Genomic DNA, 17,973 nt, shown 5'->3' with positions numbered 1-17,973 from the left:
GTATATACCTGGAGGAACTGAGTATGGGGTCAAGAATGGACATTTGCACACTGGTGGCAGTGTCTGTGATCCACAATGATGGAGGCAGCCTGAGGGTACAACCGAGGAATGGAAGGGGGAACTGTGGTATATACATACAACGGACTACTGAGCGGTCACAAGAAGGGATGAAGTTGTGAGGCACGCAATTAGATGAATGAACCTGAAGAACTGTACACTAAATGAAATGTCAGAAACAAAAAAGACAAATATTATTATGCCTCACTCATATAGACGAACTATAATATAAATACTCAGTGAACTGAAGTCAAGAGCATGGGTTATCAGGTTGGGGCCTATTGTAAACGGTTCTAGATTATAAGATCTTACAGCAATCACATATATTCACGAGTTGTAACTGTTATTTCTAAATTCTGAGATTCTGAGCTGCTTGTTTATAAACTGGTCATTCCCAGAAACTTTGGGTATTTATGTGACACCTGAGACTCAGCGTCAGCACTCTTTAGCTATGAAAGTCAGCAGTATCCCACACATGAACTGTTCAAAAAGTTGAAAAAGGGATCTGACTTCAGGTAGCGATGTGAATAAAGCTGGTCTGGATAGGACTAAGGTAGATCAGAATACAGGATAAAGGATGATATCGTCCATATTTTAAAACTTCAACTTCCGTGCAAGACCAAAGGGAGAGATGTTTATTTGCTATAAAATTTGTATCTTGGGTAGTACATTTCCTAATTTAACTTGCATGGTCAGTTTAGTTGAAAACCATAAGTACACAGAATCTTGAATAGGGTGTGAAATCTTGTTGGCTTGTCCAGGTTAGTGTGATGCCGCGATACATCCCAGAGTAGTTTGGGCCATGAATAAAGAAGTATTTGCAAAGTCCTCTTGGGGGACTGGGAAGAAAGGAGGAAATATTCAACTTCTCCATTTGGAGAATTTCTGATCTTCTCGCAAGCAATGGAGACAATCAAATCAGTCAGCCAAGCCCTCGATCTTGGGGTTCACCCCTATGAAACTTATTCCTGCAAAGGAGAGGCTAAGCCTACTTACAATTATGCCTAAGAGTCACGCTCTGCCTCCACCCCCCCCCACCCCGCCCACACACACCCCATTCCAACCCTCAACACAGGGCATGACTCCCAGGGGTATAAATCTCCCTGGGAATGTGGGACAGAAATCACAGAGTGAGCTGGGACGTGGCATCAGGGATTGAGAAAGCCTTCTTGACCAAAAGGGGGTAGAGGGAAATTAGACAAAATAAAATTTCAGTGGCTGAGAGATTTCAAACAGAATCTAGAGCTTATCCTGGAGACTATTCTTACACATTATATAGATATCCTTTTTTAGCTTATGGTATATCGCAGTGGCTGGAGGGAAGTACATGAAACTGTTGAGCTGTGTTCCAATAGCCTTGATTCTTGAAGACGATTGTATAACTGTATAGCTTTTACAATGTGACTGTGTGATTATGAAAACCTGGTGTCTGATGCTCCTTTTATCTAGGGTATGGACACATGAGTAAAAAAAATGGATAAAAAATAAACAAATAATGGGGGGACAAAAGTTAAAATAAATTGGGTAGATGGACATACTAGTGGTCGACGAGAGGGAGAGGAAAGGTGCATGGTATGTATGAGTTTTTTTCTTTTTTCTTTTTATTTCTTTTTCTGGAGGAATGCAAATGTTCTAAAAATGATCATGATGATGAATACACAACTCTGATGATATTGTAAGCCACTGATTGTACACCATGTATGGATTGTTTGTACGTTAAGATTTATCAATAAAAATATATATTTTTAAATGAAATAAAAAATAAAGTAGCTCCATCCTCATTACATCACACCACTCTGTCACATCAACCTAATTTATATACTTCATTGAAAATATTTACATTATCAAAACCTGAAAATACTACATTTATTTGTTTGCTTATTTGTTTACTGTCTCTCCTCATTAGAAAATAAATTTTATAGAGGCAAAGACCTTTGGTCTTGCACGGAAGTTGAAGTTTTAAAATATGGACGATATCATCCTTTATCCTGTATTCTGATCTCCCATGCCGAGAATAGTGTCTGTTATACAGCAAGTACTCAATAATTATTTGTTGAAAAAATGAAACAACAAACCAACAGGAGAAAACACCAATTAGTTCCCACCAGACCGTAAGCTCTATGAAGGCTGAGACAATGTCTGTTTATTGTCACATCCCCAGTAACTAACATACTGCCCAAAACATTTTTATAAAATGAATGAATAAACCAACAAATAAATTAATAACACTGAATTCATCCCCAGGTGCTCTTTTCAAAAAGAATCAATAATAAAAACTTCATTTTCTTAAGATGTTTCAAAGTCTGGTTTTCCTTGGAAAACATTTGTTCATCAGGGAATTAAAAAAAAAATACCAGCACTCCTTCTAATGCTAAACACAAAATGCTGGAAAGGGAGAAGGAAGGAAGGAGGGAAGCAAGGAAGCAGAGACAAAAAGAAGGGAGGGAGGGAACGGGGGAAGGAGGAAAACTATTAAACTTTCACAAAAAGTCTGATGTGATTAATTTAAAACGTTAAGTGTCAATAACATGAGGTGACGTGTATTTGGGATTTTTATTTGCCAGGTACTATGTTAAATGGTTCGCATAGATTTTATCATTTCATTCTCCTAACAATCCTGTGAGTAGGAAATAGAGGTCCATGATCCTTTATCTGAATCACTTGGAGATCGGATACCTTTTGCTCTTCAGAACTTTTTAGAAAATAAAAAAAAAAAGCATTTACAATATATGTAACACCCCTGGCAGGATGTGGGACAGCATTCCACAGTCAAACACGCATTGTTTCCTGCAGGGAAATAAATGAATATTCACCACTAAGTGGGTACAGAAAGACTATAAATAACCTCATAGTAGTTCAGGTTAGATTCATGAGTTCAAATCAGGGCAGGTTTTACTGCCATAATGTTACCAAAAAAAAACACATTTGGTTTTCAGAGCTTTTTGCATTTTAGAATTGTGAAGAATAAACTGTGGGTCTTTATGATTGTTTCAGTTTGCTAAGGCTGCTGGAATGCAATACACTAGAAGAGGAATGTGTTTGTTTGTTTTTGCATGGGCAAGGATTGGAAATCGAACCCGGATATCTGGCACAGCAGGTGAGAACTCTGCCACTGAGCCACTGTTGCCTGCCCAGGAATGGTTTTTATAAAGGGAGTTTATTTAGTTACAAACCTACTAATCTGGGAAGGCACATGAAGATATCTGCTGGTCTTTCCTCCAGGCTTCTGGGCTCAAATGTCCTCCCCAGGGTGATTCTTTTGTGCATTTCTGAATGTCTGGGTCTGAGCTGCTGAGCTCTAAGCTGCTTGTGGACTGTATGGAGCTGCTCTGAGTTGTGGTGACCCACTCTCTTCTGACCGCTCCTTTTAAGCCTCACACATTGTGGAAGGCACTTCCCTTAGCCTGCCGAGGATGTAATCAGCCATAGATGAAATTCACATGCTGATGATTTAAGTCCACAGCAACAGAATAACTGGGCACCATCACCTGGCCAAGCTGACACCTGAACCTAGCTGCTACAATGATCCTCCCAATTTTTATGAAGAAATAAAAAACTTAGATTTAAGTACTTATTCAAGGCCATATAGGAAGGAGTCATGGATTTGAACCCAGACAATCTTGTTGAAGAGTTCCCATGCTTAAACATTTACGTGGCACCTCAAATTCCATAACAATTAAGGGGTGAACATGGGAGATGTTCAGTCTGAGGAGGACAACTCTTCCCTGCAGAGGAGATTTAAACATCAGGGAATTGGATAACTAGGTGACTGTTGCAGTATCTTCTAATCCTGAGACTCCATGATCCTCTCAAAACATGTCTTACTCCAATACTAGTTCAGAGACTATATTTGCAAATGGCCCCTTGTGGTGATGTGTGACACTGACATTTGCTTTATTCACTCATTTAACAAGTACGGCTCGAACATCCACCTGGTGCTAAGCAAGTTAAGTAGAGACTTGCTGAGCATGGTCTGCAATCTCGGTTGAAGAGACGTGACATAGAAACAGGAAAAGTGAAATGCCATGCAAATTGGTTACACAGGCTGAATGAGAAAAACTGAGGGGGTGAGGCAGATAGTAAATGCTTCCTGGAAACAGAAAGAGAATTCACAATGGGCTAATGGGACCAGGAAAGGCTTCATGGAGAAGATGAAGCTGGGATTTAAGGGATGGGTAGGATTTATGTGGATATAGAAAACGGGGAGGAATTTCAGACATAAGTGCTATCCCACCACTGTGTATCATCTGGTAAGGGGTTGTGTTACAGTTAGCACATGGAAATAAGCACTTTTATACACTCTGAGAAAAAGTTACTTTAAACATGTTCAACCAAATAGTATTCCAAGTGATTCTGCAGTGAAAAAAATCAGTCCTAAAATCAATCAGGTACCTAAGAAACAAAAGCTGCCTCTAGGGCAAAATATTCAAGTGAATTCTCTAGGAGAAACTACCTCCTCCACTATTCAGCATATCTTGAAGCACTGGAATTGATTTATGCTTCCAGTGTCCTCCAAGATGCCATAACTTTAGGGCATCAACATAAATATGTCTTATGACAAATACATCCTACTTCATAAGTATAATATAACCAGTAGCATCATATGCATCTATAAATATGCTGATAGAAGTAATATTGATGTAGGAAAAGAAGTGATAGAGAAATTTCACTCTAAATTTTAAAGTAATTCTCACTTTTCAGGAAACTCACAAAAACAAACTCCCAACTCTCAGGCATTATTTCTTTTTAATAGAATGTTGTTAAATTTATTTCAAACCCAGTAGATGTTTCTTTTTGCCTATAAGAAAATGTATACATAAGATGGTATATATTTTTTGTTGTTGTTGTTTGCATGGGCAGGCACCAGGAATCAAACCCGGGTCTCCGGCATGGCAGGTGAAAATAGGATGGTATATGTTTTGAAATTAATACGATGTTGAGTCACATCAGAGGCAGGGGGTAAAGGTAAATGTGGAATGATTGCTAATGGACATGGGTTTCTTTATGGTGTAATGAAAATATTCTGGAATTAGATAGTGGTAAAAGTTGCACAATTCTGTGAATATACTAAAGATCACTGAATCAGATAGATTAAAAGGGTGAATTTTATAGCAGGTGAATTATATGTAAAGAAAGAAAAAGCTGTTTTTAAAAAATCCAAAATTACCCAAATCGATAGGCCAAGCCCTTGATTTTGAGGCCTGCTCTTGTGAAGCTTATGTATGTAGCAGAGAAGCTTAGCCTGTGTATAGGCATGCCTGAGAGTTACTTCTGGAGGACCTCTTTTGTTGCTCAGATGTGGCCTCACTTTCTCTAAGCCCGATTCTGCAATGAAATCGTTGCCCTACCCACTATGCAGGGCATGACATCCAGGGGTGAACGTCTTCCTGGTGACATGGGAGATGACTCCCAGAGATGAATCCAGTCCTGTCACCATGGGATCAACAATGCCATCCTGAACAAAGGGGGAAAAGAAGTGTAACTAATAAGGTATCAGTGGCAGAGAGAGTTCAAATAGAGTCAAGAGACTATATGTATATAAATATATGTATATATTCTACACAATATATATATATTCTAGCCTCCAATGTTTTGGAGCAGCTAGAAGGAAAAATCTGAGATGATGGTATGGTAGCCAATGACAAACTCTGGAATCTATTCTGTAACTACTTGTTGAAGAGTGCTTTAAAAATTATTGCTTTTTTTTCTTTCTTTGCTTTGTATATATGTTATATTATACAATTAAAAAAGTTTCTTAAAAAATCCAAAATTCTCACCTTGTCCTACCTGGTCCTTCAGAATCTGGCTTCATCCCCTACTACCCTCCCTACCCCCAACTTTGTTCCACCCTCTTATGTTTCTCCAGCATTTAAGCATACTGCTGCCACAGGACCTTTGCACTTGCTGCTACCCTTTGTCTAGAATATTCTTCCCAACTGTCCTATATAATCTCCATGGAAACAGCCCACCTATATCGACTTCCAGGATTCCCCACCTCCCTTACTCTGCTTCATTTTCCACTATAGATCTCTCACCACATGACTTATTATGTATTTATTTTTTAATGTCTACTCCATCTCAATACAAGCCCCCTGAGGATAAGAATTTATTATATTCACTGGCATTCCTGTACCTCCAGTACCTAGAAGTGTGCCTGACATGTAATACATGTTCAAGGTTAAACAAATAGTAAGTGTATCAAGGTGTGCTTCAAACCCCAGCAGTCCTTTTTCGAGGTAAAGTCCCTACTCCTTAGGAAAGACTACTAATAGCTCCACTGGCTCTGAGCTCCATAGAGGAAAGGCAAGATGTTAGCACCAGAAGGAAGAATAATCCAAATTATTGGAGTCAGGTATGGTATGAACCAACAGCATCTAAACTAGAAGGAGGAATCTACCAACTATTGGGATTAGGAATAGGAGTGTTTGAGTTGAGGAGAATGAGCTAAGAGATTATAAAAACACATTCTTCCATTTTTAAAAATCTTTAGAGCAATCTCCAGATGCTCCTTTATTGCTTCCCCTGCTACACTGGCAAAAGAAAGTGAAGTGTTAGGGGATGACTGTGAAAGGGCAGATACATAATAACATTCATAGGAAAAAAGCAGAAAAGGAATCATAACTTTCCCCCCAACCACTCAGGTCTTTTTCCTCTTAAAGCCCTGTGCGGTTTGAAAGGAAGTATGCCCCCTAGAAAAGCCATGTTTTAATCAAAATATCATTTCGTAAAGGTAAAATAATCTCTATTCAATATTGTATGTTTGAAACTGTGATCAGATCATCTCCCTGGATGATGTGATTTAGTCAAGAGTGGTTGTTCAACTGGATTAAGGGACGACATGTCTCCATCCATTTGGGTGGGTCTTGATTGGTTTATTGGAGTCCTATAAAAAAGGAAATATTTTGGAGAATGAGAGATTCAGAGAGAGCAGCACCACGAAGCAGAGTCCACCAGCCAGCGACCTTTGGAGATGAAGAAGGAAAACGCTTCCCGGGGAGCTTCATGAAACAGGAAGCCAGGAGAAGAAGCTAGCAGATGACGCCGTGTTCGCCATGTGCCCTTCCAGCTGAGAGAGAAGCCCTGACTGTTCACCATGTGCCTTCTCACTTGAGAGAGAAACCCTGAACTTCATCGGCCTTCTTGAACCAAGGTATCTTACCCTGGATGGATGCCTTAAATTGGACATTTCTATAGACTTGTTTTAATTGGGACATTTTCTTGGCCTTAGAACTGTAAACTAGCAACTCATTAAATTCCCCCTTTTAAAAGCCATTCCATTTCTGGTATATTGCATTCCGGCAGCTAGCAGACCAGGACAAACCCTCAAAAATTTGACATAATTGTCTATGTTCAGTTGCTCAACAGAGGCCACACGACCCGTCCACAAAGCAGGTTCCAAACCCAACTCAGGCGTCTTTTTACTGCCATCCTGCTGGTTCAGAAGGGGAGAAAGAGGCAGGCGAAGGCATGAGTGTGCAGATTGCACATGCACCACTGAAAATATAACTCAAAGATTTTTCAATTATGGTGTTGAAACACTTGCGTATCCATATGCAAAAAAATTAAAAATAAACCTCAACCCATACTTCACACCATGTATAAAAATTGACTTACCATGTTAAAGGGATGAAAAGAAAACTCACAAATGCAAATCACATATTTGATAAAGGATTTGTGTTCTTAATACTTAAAAAAAATCTCAAAAACACTATAATACTGTACAACCCAATGTAAAAAATGGGGAAAAGATTTGATCAGATGCTTCACTAAAGCAGATATACAGAAGGCAAATAAGCACATGAAAAGAGCCTCAACAACATCAATCATTAGGGAAATACAAATGGAAATCTCAATGAAATGTCATTTCACATCGACCCAAATAGCTAAAATGAAAGACTGATCATACTAAGTCTTGGTGAGGACGTGGGACAACTAGAAACTATGTTACAATGCAAGTGGGAACATGAAATAGTACAAAAACTTTTGAAAATACTTTGGCGGTTTCTTAAAAAGTTGAACATATACCTATGATATGACCCAGCCATTGCTCTCCAAGTTACCCAAAAGAAATGACAGCATGTGACCATATAATGTAAACTTACGTTCTTAGACACTTTGTTCAGCAATAGCCTCAAACTGGAAACAACTACAACATTGATCAACAAGAGAATGAATAAACAAATTGTGGTACATTTATCCAATAGAATAGCACTCGGCAATAAAAAGGAAACAAAATATTGATACACAAAAAGAATGGATGTATCTCAAAATAATTATGCTGAGTGGAGGAATATGATTCCATGTATATAAAAATGCTAATAATCTATAGCAACCAAAAGTAGATAGGCTATATCTGGAGATGAGGGTAGAGCAGGATTAGAGGTACAGAAGGAAAGAATTATAAAGAGGCACAAGGAAACCTTTAGGGCTGATGGACATAGCCATAATCTTTTTTTTTTTACATTATGAGCTCTTTTATTTTTTATTTTTTGATTATCATTCCAAACACGTATAACCAATGAGCACGACCGATGTTTCTTTATTTGTATTCACTTCAGTAACTTGAATCCACAGATGTAAGCAGAATATAAGCAGAAAGTTACAAGTAAACACAGGTTATACATGCAAATTTCTTTCCACAAAGGTCACATGTGCAGGTACAAGTATTAGAAGCATGCGTCTAGAATCATGGCCAAACTTTAAAATGCAGAAATGTAAAATTACATTTTGAAATATGAAGAGATGATCTACACCCTTCAAAACTCAAATATTGCTTATACCAGAGATGTATGACAGCTACAGGATTCAAGTGGAAAGCAGTATCTCAAGAAATTAATACTGGTCAAAGAGGATGAGAATTTTTTTACATTTCACTGAAAAATATTGTCTACTATGAAATCTAGCAGGAAATTAGGGAAAAAATTACAAAATCTAAAGCCAGTTACTTAATATTTCTTAGTATCTAAACAACAGCATGACATTAAAAGAAAACTGCACCTGCATGTTAATTGCCAATCTCTCATTAATGAAGTTCTCCAAAAATGAAATGCTACTAAAAAACTTCAAACTCCAAATAAAAAGTCTACAAGGCTGAGATTAAAATGTAGAATGTTTCAGATGAAAGTAATAATAAAAATACAATTGGTTTTGTTCTTTATTGAATGGAATCCCAAGATGTTGACATTTCTTTGATGCCTGGAACTACTAAATTTAATTTCTCTGAATGTTTCTACATCTTTTTCTTAGCAAGTTATCTTAAGTAGCTTACCGAGTCAGTGTCCACAAAGTACTCCTGTCTGTTGCCATTCTGATAAAACAAAAACTATTCTTTTTTTTTTAGATGTGTTGACAATATCTGAACTGTTTTTTTTTAAACTTCTTTTTTATAAATAAAAAAATTAACAAACAAAACATTTGGATATCATTCCATTCTACATATACAATCAGTAATTCTTAATATCATCACATAGTTGCATAGTCATCATTTCTTAGTACATTTGCATCAATTTAGAAAAAGAAATAAAAAGACAACAGAAAAGGAAATAAAATGATAATAGAAAAAAAAAAAGACTATACATACCATACCCCTTACCCCTCACTTTCATTTACCACTAGCATTTCAAACTGAATTTATTTTAATATTTGTTCCCCTTATTATTTATTTTTATTCCATATGTTCTACTCTTCTGTTGATATAGTAGCTAAAGGGAGCATCAGACACAAGGTTTTCACAATCACACAGTCACATTGTGAAAGCTATATCATTGTTCAATCATCATCAAGAAACATGGCTACTGGAACACAGCACTACATTTTCAGGCAATTCCCTCCAGTCTCTCCATTACATCTTGAACAACAAGGTGATATCTACTTAATGCGTAAGAATAACCTCCAGGATAACCTCTCGACTCTGTTTGGAATCTCTCAGCCATTGACACTTTGTCTCATTTCTCTCTTCCCCCTTTTGTTCGAGAAGTTTCTCTCAATCCCTTGATGTTAATTCTCAGCTCATTCTAGGGTTTTTCTCAGTCCCTTGATGCTGAGTCCCAGCTCATTCCAGGATCTCTGTCCCATGTTGCCAGGAAGGTCCACACCCCTGGGAGTCATGTCCCACGCAGAGAGGGGGAGGGTGGTGAGACTGCTCGTCGTATTGGCTGGAGAGAGAGGCCACATCTGAGCAACAAAAGAGGTTCTCTTGGGGGTGACTCTTAGGCCTAAATTTTAAGTAGACTTGACCTGTCCTTTGTGGGATTAAGTTTCATGTGAACAAACCCCAAGACTGGGGGCTCAGCCTATAGCTTTGGTTGTCCACACTGCTTGTGAGAATATCATAGCCATAATCTTGACAACGGTGACAGTTTGTGGGTGTACACATACTTACATTAAGTTGATGTGTCAACCTGGCTGGGTTATGATGGTCAGTTGTTTGGTCTAGCAAGCATTGATTATTACTGTAAGGGTATTTTATGGATTGCAATCATTAGTCAGTTGGTTGCATCTATGACTGATTACATCCACAATCAACAAAAAAGATTGTCTTCAGCAATGAGAGAGCATCCAATCAGATAAAGGCCTTAAAGGAAGAGCTGATGGTTTCAGCATCTGAAAGAATTTCTGCCTCTATTTCAGCCAGCCAGCTTCTCTTGGGGAATTCATTGAAATTTACTTTGGACTTCCCAGCTTGTAGCCTACCTTACAGAATTTGAATGTGCCAATCCCTACAACACATCTCATAATATTAATACAATTCCTATAATAAATCTCATAATATTAGCACGTGCCTATAATACATATGTATATGTAATATACACATGTATGTAATAGTAATACATATGTATATAAATGTATAATACATTATTGTATATATTTACATGTGTATATATATCTCCTGTTAGTTCTGCTTCTCTGGAGAACCCTACTACAGATTTTCATACTGAGAGTGGTTTATTTTTATTTTTATTATTTTTATTTATTTATTTTTTTAGGTGCATGGTCTGGGAATCGAACCCAGGTTTCCCGCATGTAAAGCGAGCATTCTAACACTGAACCACCCAAGCAACCAAGAGTGGTTCTTAAGAAGTAATTTTTTTTCATGATCAGAAATCAAACCCAGATCTCCGGCATGGCAGGCAAGAACCCTACCTGCTGAGCCACTGTGGCCTGCCCAAGAAGTAATATTTTAAGGTTGAGATTTCTGAATTATTTCTGGGGTTTTGGGAATTGGTTCTCTAATCTGATTAGATTAAAAACCACTAATGACTCTATTTCCAATGATCAGAATGGAACTGATAATCCATGCTGTGAATTGGCAATAGAGATATGCAAAATATCACATTGGCTACTGTTACGCAAATGCTTCTAAGAAGAAAGAGTCTGGGTGACAGTGGAATTGATACCTTAACAGATTTTGTGGAGTTAAAAAGAATAAGGATGTTGGCTGTTGTCCCTAAATACATTGGGTACCATTGTAAAAAGCAAAAAAAGAAAGAAGGAGCTCAAGGCTTCAAATTTCCAGCTCAAGTGCCATATGGAAGACATGAAAGTTTTTTATGTGTGTCCAGAAAGAAACTCTTATTTTTTTGTAGCTGCGTGAGGTTTCTGAAAACCATACCCAAAGTCTCACAGATATGTTTTTTTCACCAATTCAGAAAGATCGAGTCGCATACTTATCCTCCAGTTCTCTTTGTCACCAGTTTTCCAATCACGTTCCTTCCAAGTCCCTGCTCTAAATCAGCATCTACTGTCTGGCGCTATTTCTCCCATAGCCAGGATCCATAACATACGTCCAGGAATCAAGGAGCTGAAAATGGTATGTCACCACTCACTATTATCCCTAGTGACCAACTAGAAAAATTTTGCTTCCTGTTCCTGTGATCTTAAGCTCTGCTGTTCTAAAAGTCTTAGTTCCAAATGGAGCACTTCCACCAGGAGACACAATAATTATTTCATTGAATTAGAAGTTAAGACTGCCACCTGGTCCTTTGGGCTCCTCATTCCTCTGAATTAACAGGCAAAGAAGGGAATTATTGTACTGGCTGGGGTGATTGATCCTGATTATCAAGCGGAAATGGGATTGCAACTACAAATGGAAGGAAAAGAAATTTTACCAGGAATACAAAGGATCCCTTAGTGCATCTCTTAATACTCTTATTCTCTACAATTAGTTGATGGAAAATTGCAACAACTCAATCCAGGCAGGACAACTAATGGCCCAGACCCTTCAGAAATGACAGTTTGGGTTTCTACACAAGGCAAAGAAACAAGACCAGGTTGCTGCACCAAGAGGTGCCTGCTGAGGGTAAAGGGAATTTGGAATGGGTGGTGAAGAAGGTAGTCATAAATATGCCACATCCATGACCAGCTGCAGAAATGAGGACTATAATGGTTACAAGTATTTCTTCCTTATTTTATAAATGTTTGTATATATACACAAAGCAAATATCTCTTTTCTCACATACCTTATTCCTTCATCATGTAAGTTGTATTTACTGTGTCATAGTATTTAAGTTACAGATATCAAATTTAAGAGTGAATGTTATCCACGGACTGGCATCCTCTTCTGGGTATAGAGTTAGTGCATTTCAGGTTATACACAGTACAGTTAAATTATCATAGGCGAAGATGTGACTGTATTGTATTGTTTTTACTTAGAAATTAAGTATGGTTTGAGGAGATGGGTATGGGTGCCAAGCTGACGAGGGGTACGTTGTGTTTAAGGCATGTGTCAATTTAGCTACTTTATGGTGTCCAGTTATTTGATCAAGCAAACACTGGCCTGATTGTTACTGTGAAGTTATTTTGTGCATTTAAATCATTGTCAGTTGATTGCATCTCCAGCTGATTACATCTATAATCAACAAAGGAGATTGCCTTCAGTAATGAGAGAAGTCTCACCCAGTGAGCTGATGGTCTTAAAGAGAGAAGCGATGATTTCAGCAGTCAGAAGGAAGAATTTCTAATTCAGCCAGCCAGCTTCCTAGGGAATTCATTGAAACCTTCGTTGGAATTCCCAGCTTTGCAACCTGCCTTATGGAATGTGGAATGAATGGCCAGTCACCATGGTCACATGAGCCAATACCTATATATAGTCTCTGAAGAACTCTGACTAGTACAGTACATATGTCAAACTTATCAAATTGCATATCTGAAATGCCTCGTTCACACCTCAATGAAGCTGTGTGTGTGTATAATGTATGTGTAAACATATATATGTGTGTGTACCATATGTATGTACACACATTCACATATATATGCAATCTCAAAGAACAAACTGTCCTGATACTATTCAATGTTTAATGGTCACTCAATTACTTCACCTATATCACCTTTTTCTCATGTCAATTCACTGTTTATCCTCTCCCAGTAATGAACTTTTAAAAACAAACTGTGTTTCCAAAACTCATGTTCTAAAATACTTCCCTTGTTCCCACTGAATAAAGAAGTTGATCCTTTTCTCAATCTAATCTCAGTTTACTTTCTAGGCTTATTTCTTGCTAACACCCAGTCAGACCTTCCTATATATTAGAAAAGTCTGCAATGTATTTTTCACTTGGTCTTTGAACTTTCAGTTTCTTTGGCTTAGAATGCCCTTACTCTTCCATAACCTGCCCCAGCTTCTCAACCTGGAGAATTCCCATGCAACCTTCAAGTTCCAGATCAAAAGGTACATCATATGTGAAACGTTCCCTTTTTCCTGTAGACATTCTCTCTCATGGTTCTCGTGACGCTTTGCACATACTTTTTCAAAAAAATAGCTTTGCTTTGTAAAGTTTGTCATTGTTTGTTTTTAAATTTATCTTCCCCATTATACAGTTTGAAGCTGTATGTACTCCCAGAATAACAAGTTCTCAAATCCAATCTATTCCCGTGGTTGTAAATCCATCGTTGGTAGGATCTTTTGATGGAGCTACATCAGTTAAGATGTGACCCACCTCATTCAGGATGGGACTTAATCCTCTTACTGGAGTCTTTTATAAACAGAATGAATACAGAGAGAGAAAGAATGCCATGCAAGCAACAAGCTGAAGGCAATGAAACCCATAAGAGAAGGGAGGGACCAGCAGACGCCACCATGTGCCTTGCCATGTGGCAGAGGAGCCAAGGATCACTGGCAGCCAGTCTTCAGGAACAAAGCATTGCCTTGATGATGCCGTGGTTTGGATATTTTCTCAGCCTCAAACTGTAAGCGAATGAATTCCCATTGTTTAAGCCAACACATTTCATGGCATCTGCTTTAAGCAGCCTAGGAAACTAGAACACCCATCAAAGAAGGGATTGTGCCTTTTAGTTTCACCAGAATTTAGCATAGTACCTGACACATAGAAATTCAATAAATGCTTGTTAAATGAATGAAACAATGCACATTAAGTAATGATTATTAATAGTGTTAATATATTTTATGATGTTTTAAAAATATTTTAATAATAAAGCAATTAACTTTAATAAGGCATTTGGGAAATCTCCTAAAATAAGCACATGCATATATTGAAAATCACCTTTATAAAACTGGTAAATTAAATCATTAAAATAATTTTGTGCTCTATTTGGACTTACCCGCAATCCAACTATCAAATGGTCAAAAATTTCTCAAAGAAATTCTGAAGATCACCTAGTACAAGCAGCTGGAAAGAGAGATGTGACTAATTCATCCTTGAGACTAAAGGGTATATTCTCATTTTGACGTTCAGCGATTTATACATGCAACTCCCATTAATGCTAATGGGAATTGTGCACATAAATTCTCACAAACTGAGATGAGAACACATCCCTAAATGTGCAAACCAGGGATACATGCAGATACTATCATTCCAAAGCCTAAGAAACTAGGCCCATAATTAAAATGTGTGGATCTCCCCGTGGCAGCAGATTGAGTTGCTAACATACTTACAGGCCCAATTCATCACAATAAATCTGCAGCCTTACAACCTCTACCCGTCCTGGAAGGCAGCAGATGCTGGTGAACAGCAGACTGCCTTGTCCAGGGAAAAGGTCAGTCTGTTACAGAAACTATCAAGAGAAGGAAGAAAAGGTAATCTCAAGGAAGAGCTCTGCCTGGGGATGCAGAACACTTACCAAAGGTTCCTTTGTCTCCTTCTCCTATGGTTTTGGTCCTTTAACCTGACAATCGCATCTTTTCAGAAGAGGATTTTTGCATCTACACGCTTTGCATGAAAGCCAAATAATCTGCACTGCAAGAGGCTATTTGGAAAGCTGGTTTACTCACAACACACTGCATGAACACTTTGCTTGAGAGAATCAGCTGGTATTTCTGAAAATCCAAATCTCCTCCAAGGGGGATATGAATACATGATTCCACATAATGTGGAATCAAAATGACTAGGTCTTTAGAGACTCATTCAAATTTCAACAAAATTTCCTTAATATTTCTATAATAAATTTACTTATACATTTAACTCCAACAAAACCAGTAAGGTTCTCTAGGAGTATAGCCTAATGGTAAAGCACAGTGAACTTGGAATTCAAAAAAATAGATTCAAATTCCACTCACCAGTGCTGTGATTTGAGCAGGTCACCAAATCTCTATGCGCCACAATTTCCTCTAATGGAAAACGGGAGGTGATAATCCTTTCCATGTCTTTAGGTTACTAGGAAGCTCAAATTAGAAATTTAGATGAATGCACTTTAAAATACAAATATCGGTTAAATATATGGAACCCTATGGAATTCCGCAGAAAAGGTTTCTTTTTGAAAAGTAATCTAATCCTTAATATAAAGTATCTTTCATGATCCTGCCTCCTCCCTCTCCTGCCCCAGCTTCCACCCTTACCTCTGGCTGTCCACCAATTCCTATAATGCAGGGATCTGAGTATATTGTCTCACTTCTCTGTCCTAAAGCCATAAGAGTGTGAAACTCCGACTATAGGGGAAGAGCACTAGATCACACTGGGAGTCATGTGACTTCATTCTAATTAGAGTCATGCTACCAGTGCCTACTATATGTCCAACGCTGCTAGGAGATGGAGCTACTTGGGTGAATGGGATCCAGCTTTTGGCCTCAAAAATACCAGCTTTGGCACATCCTCTCTATCGTTGCCCACATCCCAACCAACTGATTTCTGCCATTTTTACCTTGACTCCATCCACTTGCTCTATCTCCCCTGCCACCACTCTGGGTCCAAGATAGCATCATTTCATAATTTCTTGCATAGACTATGATAGTAGGAGTGTAACCTGCTAACTGAATTCCCACACTCCACTCTTATAGCATTTGCAATAAGTGTGATATTTCCAAAAGCAAAATCTGCTTAAAAGGCTTCGATGACTTCCAACAGTTCTAAAACTCAAGATCAAACTTCCTAATATGATGTACAAGAGTCTGCATGGTCTGGTCCTACCTACATCTCAAGGCTTATCCAACCCTTCTTCTCTGTGCTTCAGCCACACTAGCTGTCTTTCCAGTTCTTTATGAGTGCTATGGTCCCTCCTGTTACCAGAGGGCTTAAAAAAAGTGAATAAACTTTTGTACTGTATAGTATAACATATATGCAAAGCAAAGAATTAAAAAAGCAATAGTTTTCAAAGCACTCTTCAATAAGTGGTTACAGGACAGATCACAGAATTTATCACAGCTACCATATGATCCTATCAGATTTTTCCTTCTAGCTGCTCCAGAATATAGGAGGCTAGAGGGCTTAACTACTTTTTATCATCACAATTGGCTTTTTTTCCTTCATTTTTTCGTGAAAAATAACATATATACAAAAAAGCTATAAATTTCAAAGCACAGCACCACAATTAGTTGTAGAACATATTTCAGAGTTTGACATGGGTTACAATGTCACAATTTTAGGTTTTTACTTCTAGCTGCTCTAAAATACTAGAGACAAAAAGAGATACCAATTTAATGATTCAGCATTCATAGTCATTTATTAAGTCCTATTTTCTATGTATAATTCCACCATCATCTTTGATCTTTCCATCCCTCTCTTTAGGGGTGGTTGGGCTTGGCCATTCTAACTTTTTCATATTGGAAGTGTCTGTCACTAATACAGGGTAAAGAGATGGAACTAACTGATGTTCTGGAGAGGTTGGGCTAAGTTTCAGGACTCACCTGTACCAGGGACCCATCTGGAAGTTGGAGGTTTCTGGAAAGTTACTCTAGTGCATGGAACCCTTGTGGAATCTTATAAATTGCCCTAGGTGCTCTTTAGGATTGGCTAGAATTGTCCTGGTTGGGGGTTGGCAGGTTATGATAGGTAGCAAGGTCTACCTGAAGCTTGTGTAAGGGGAACCTCCAGAGTAACCTCTTGACTCTACTTGAACTCTCTCTGCCAGTGATAGCTTATTAGTTACATTTCTTTTCCCCCTCCCCACATCACCAGGGAGACTTTCACCCCTGGATGTCATGTCCCACGTAAGGGGGAGAGCAATGATTTCACTTGCAGAGTTGGGCTTAGAGAGACTGAGGCCACATCTGAACAACAAAAGAGGTCCTCCAGAAGTAACTCTTAGGCATGCCTATAGATGGTCTAAGCTTCTCCGCTACATACATAAGCTTCACAAGAGTAAGCCTCATGATTGAGGGCATGGCCTATTGATTTGGGTGTCCCTAAAGTTTGATACAATATCAGGGGATTCCCTGATGGTAAAGTTTAATAGTTCCATATTCTTTCTCCCCAACCCTAGGGGACTTTTTTGATCATCTGCTTTAATATACTCTAGGATGTATCCAGAAATTACAATAAACTTTGTTTTTTAAACATTTTAGATACACAGAAAAATTTAGATTTACAGAACAGAGTTCTTACTTAACCCAATCCCACCCCTAATATACACACAGCTTCTCCTGCTACTAACATCTTCATCCTCATGGACTATGTATTCCAAATTAATGAGCCAATATTGATACATTATTATGTATCAATGATTACAAATCACCATGATTTGTAACTGCTG

At 38.2% G+C, this 17,973-nt stretch overlaps 1 long non-coding RNA gene across 1 annotated transcript in view; it reads right to left on the bottom strand.

The window, feature by feature from the left end:
- The window catches only part of LOC143649545 (uncharacterized), a 37,362-nt gene extending 24,287 nt beyond the window's left edge, over positions 1–13,075 (bottom strand). Inside the window, exon 1 of the long non-coding RNA XR_013159096.1 lies at positions 12,952–13,075. This is a non-coding gene — a long non-coding RNA (uncharacterized LOC143649545). The remainder of the gene's footprint in view (positions 1–12,951) is intronic.
- Between the last annotated feature and the right edge of the window lie 4,898 nt (positions 13,076–17,973).

Source organism: Tamandua tetradactyla, chromosome 11, assembly GCF_023851605.1.
Source record: "Tamandua tetradactyla isolate mTamTet1 chromosome 11, mTamTet1.pri, whole genome shotgun sequence".
Taxonomy (NCBI): Eukaryota; Metazoa; Chordata; class Mammalia; order Pilosa; family Myrmecophagidae; genus Tamandua; species Tamandua tetradactyla.
This window is presented reverse-complemented; position numbering and strand designations above follow the sequence as displayed.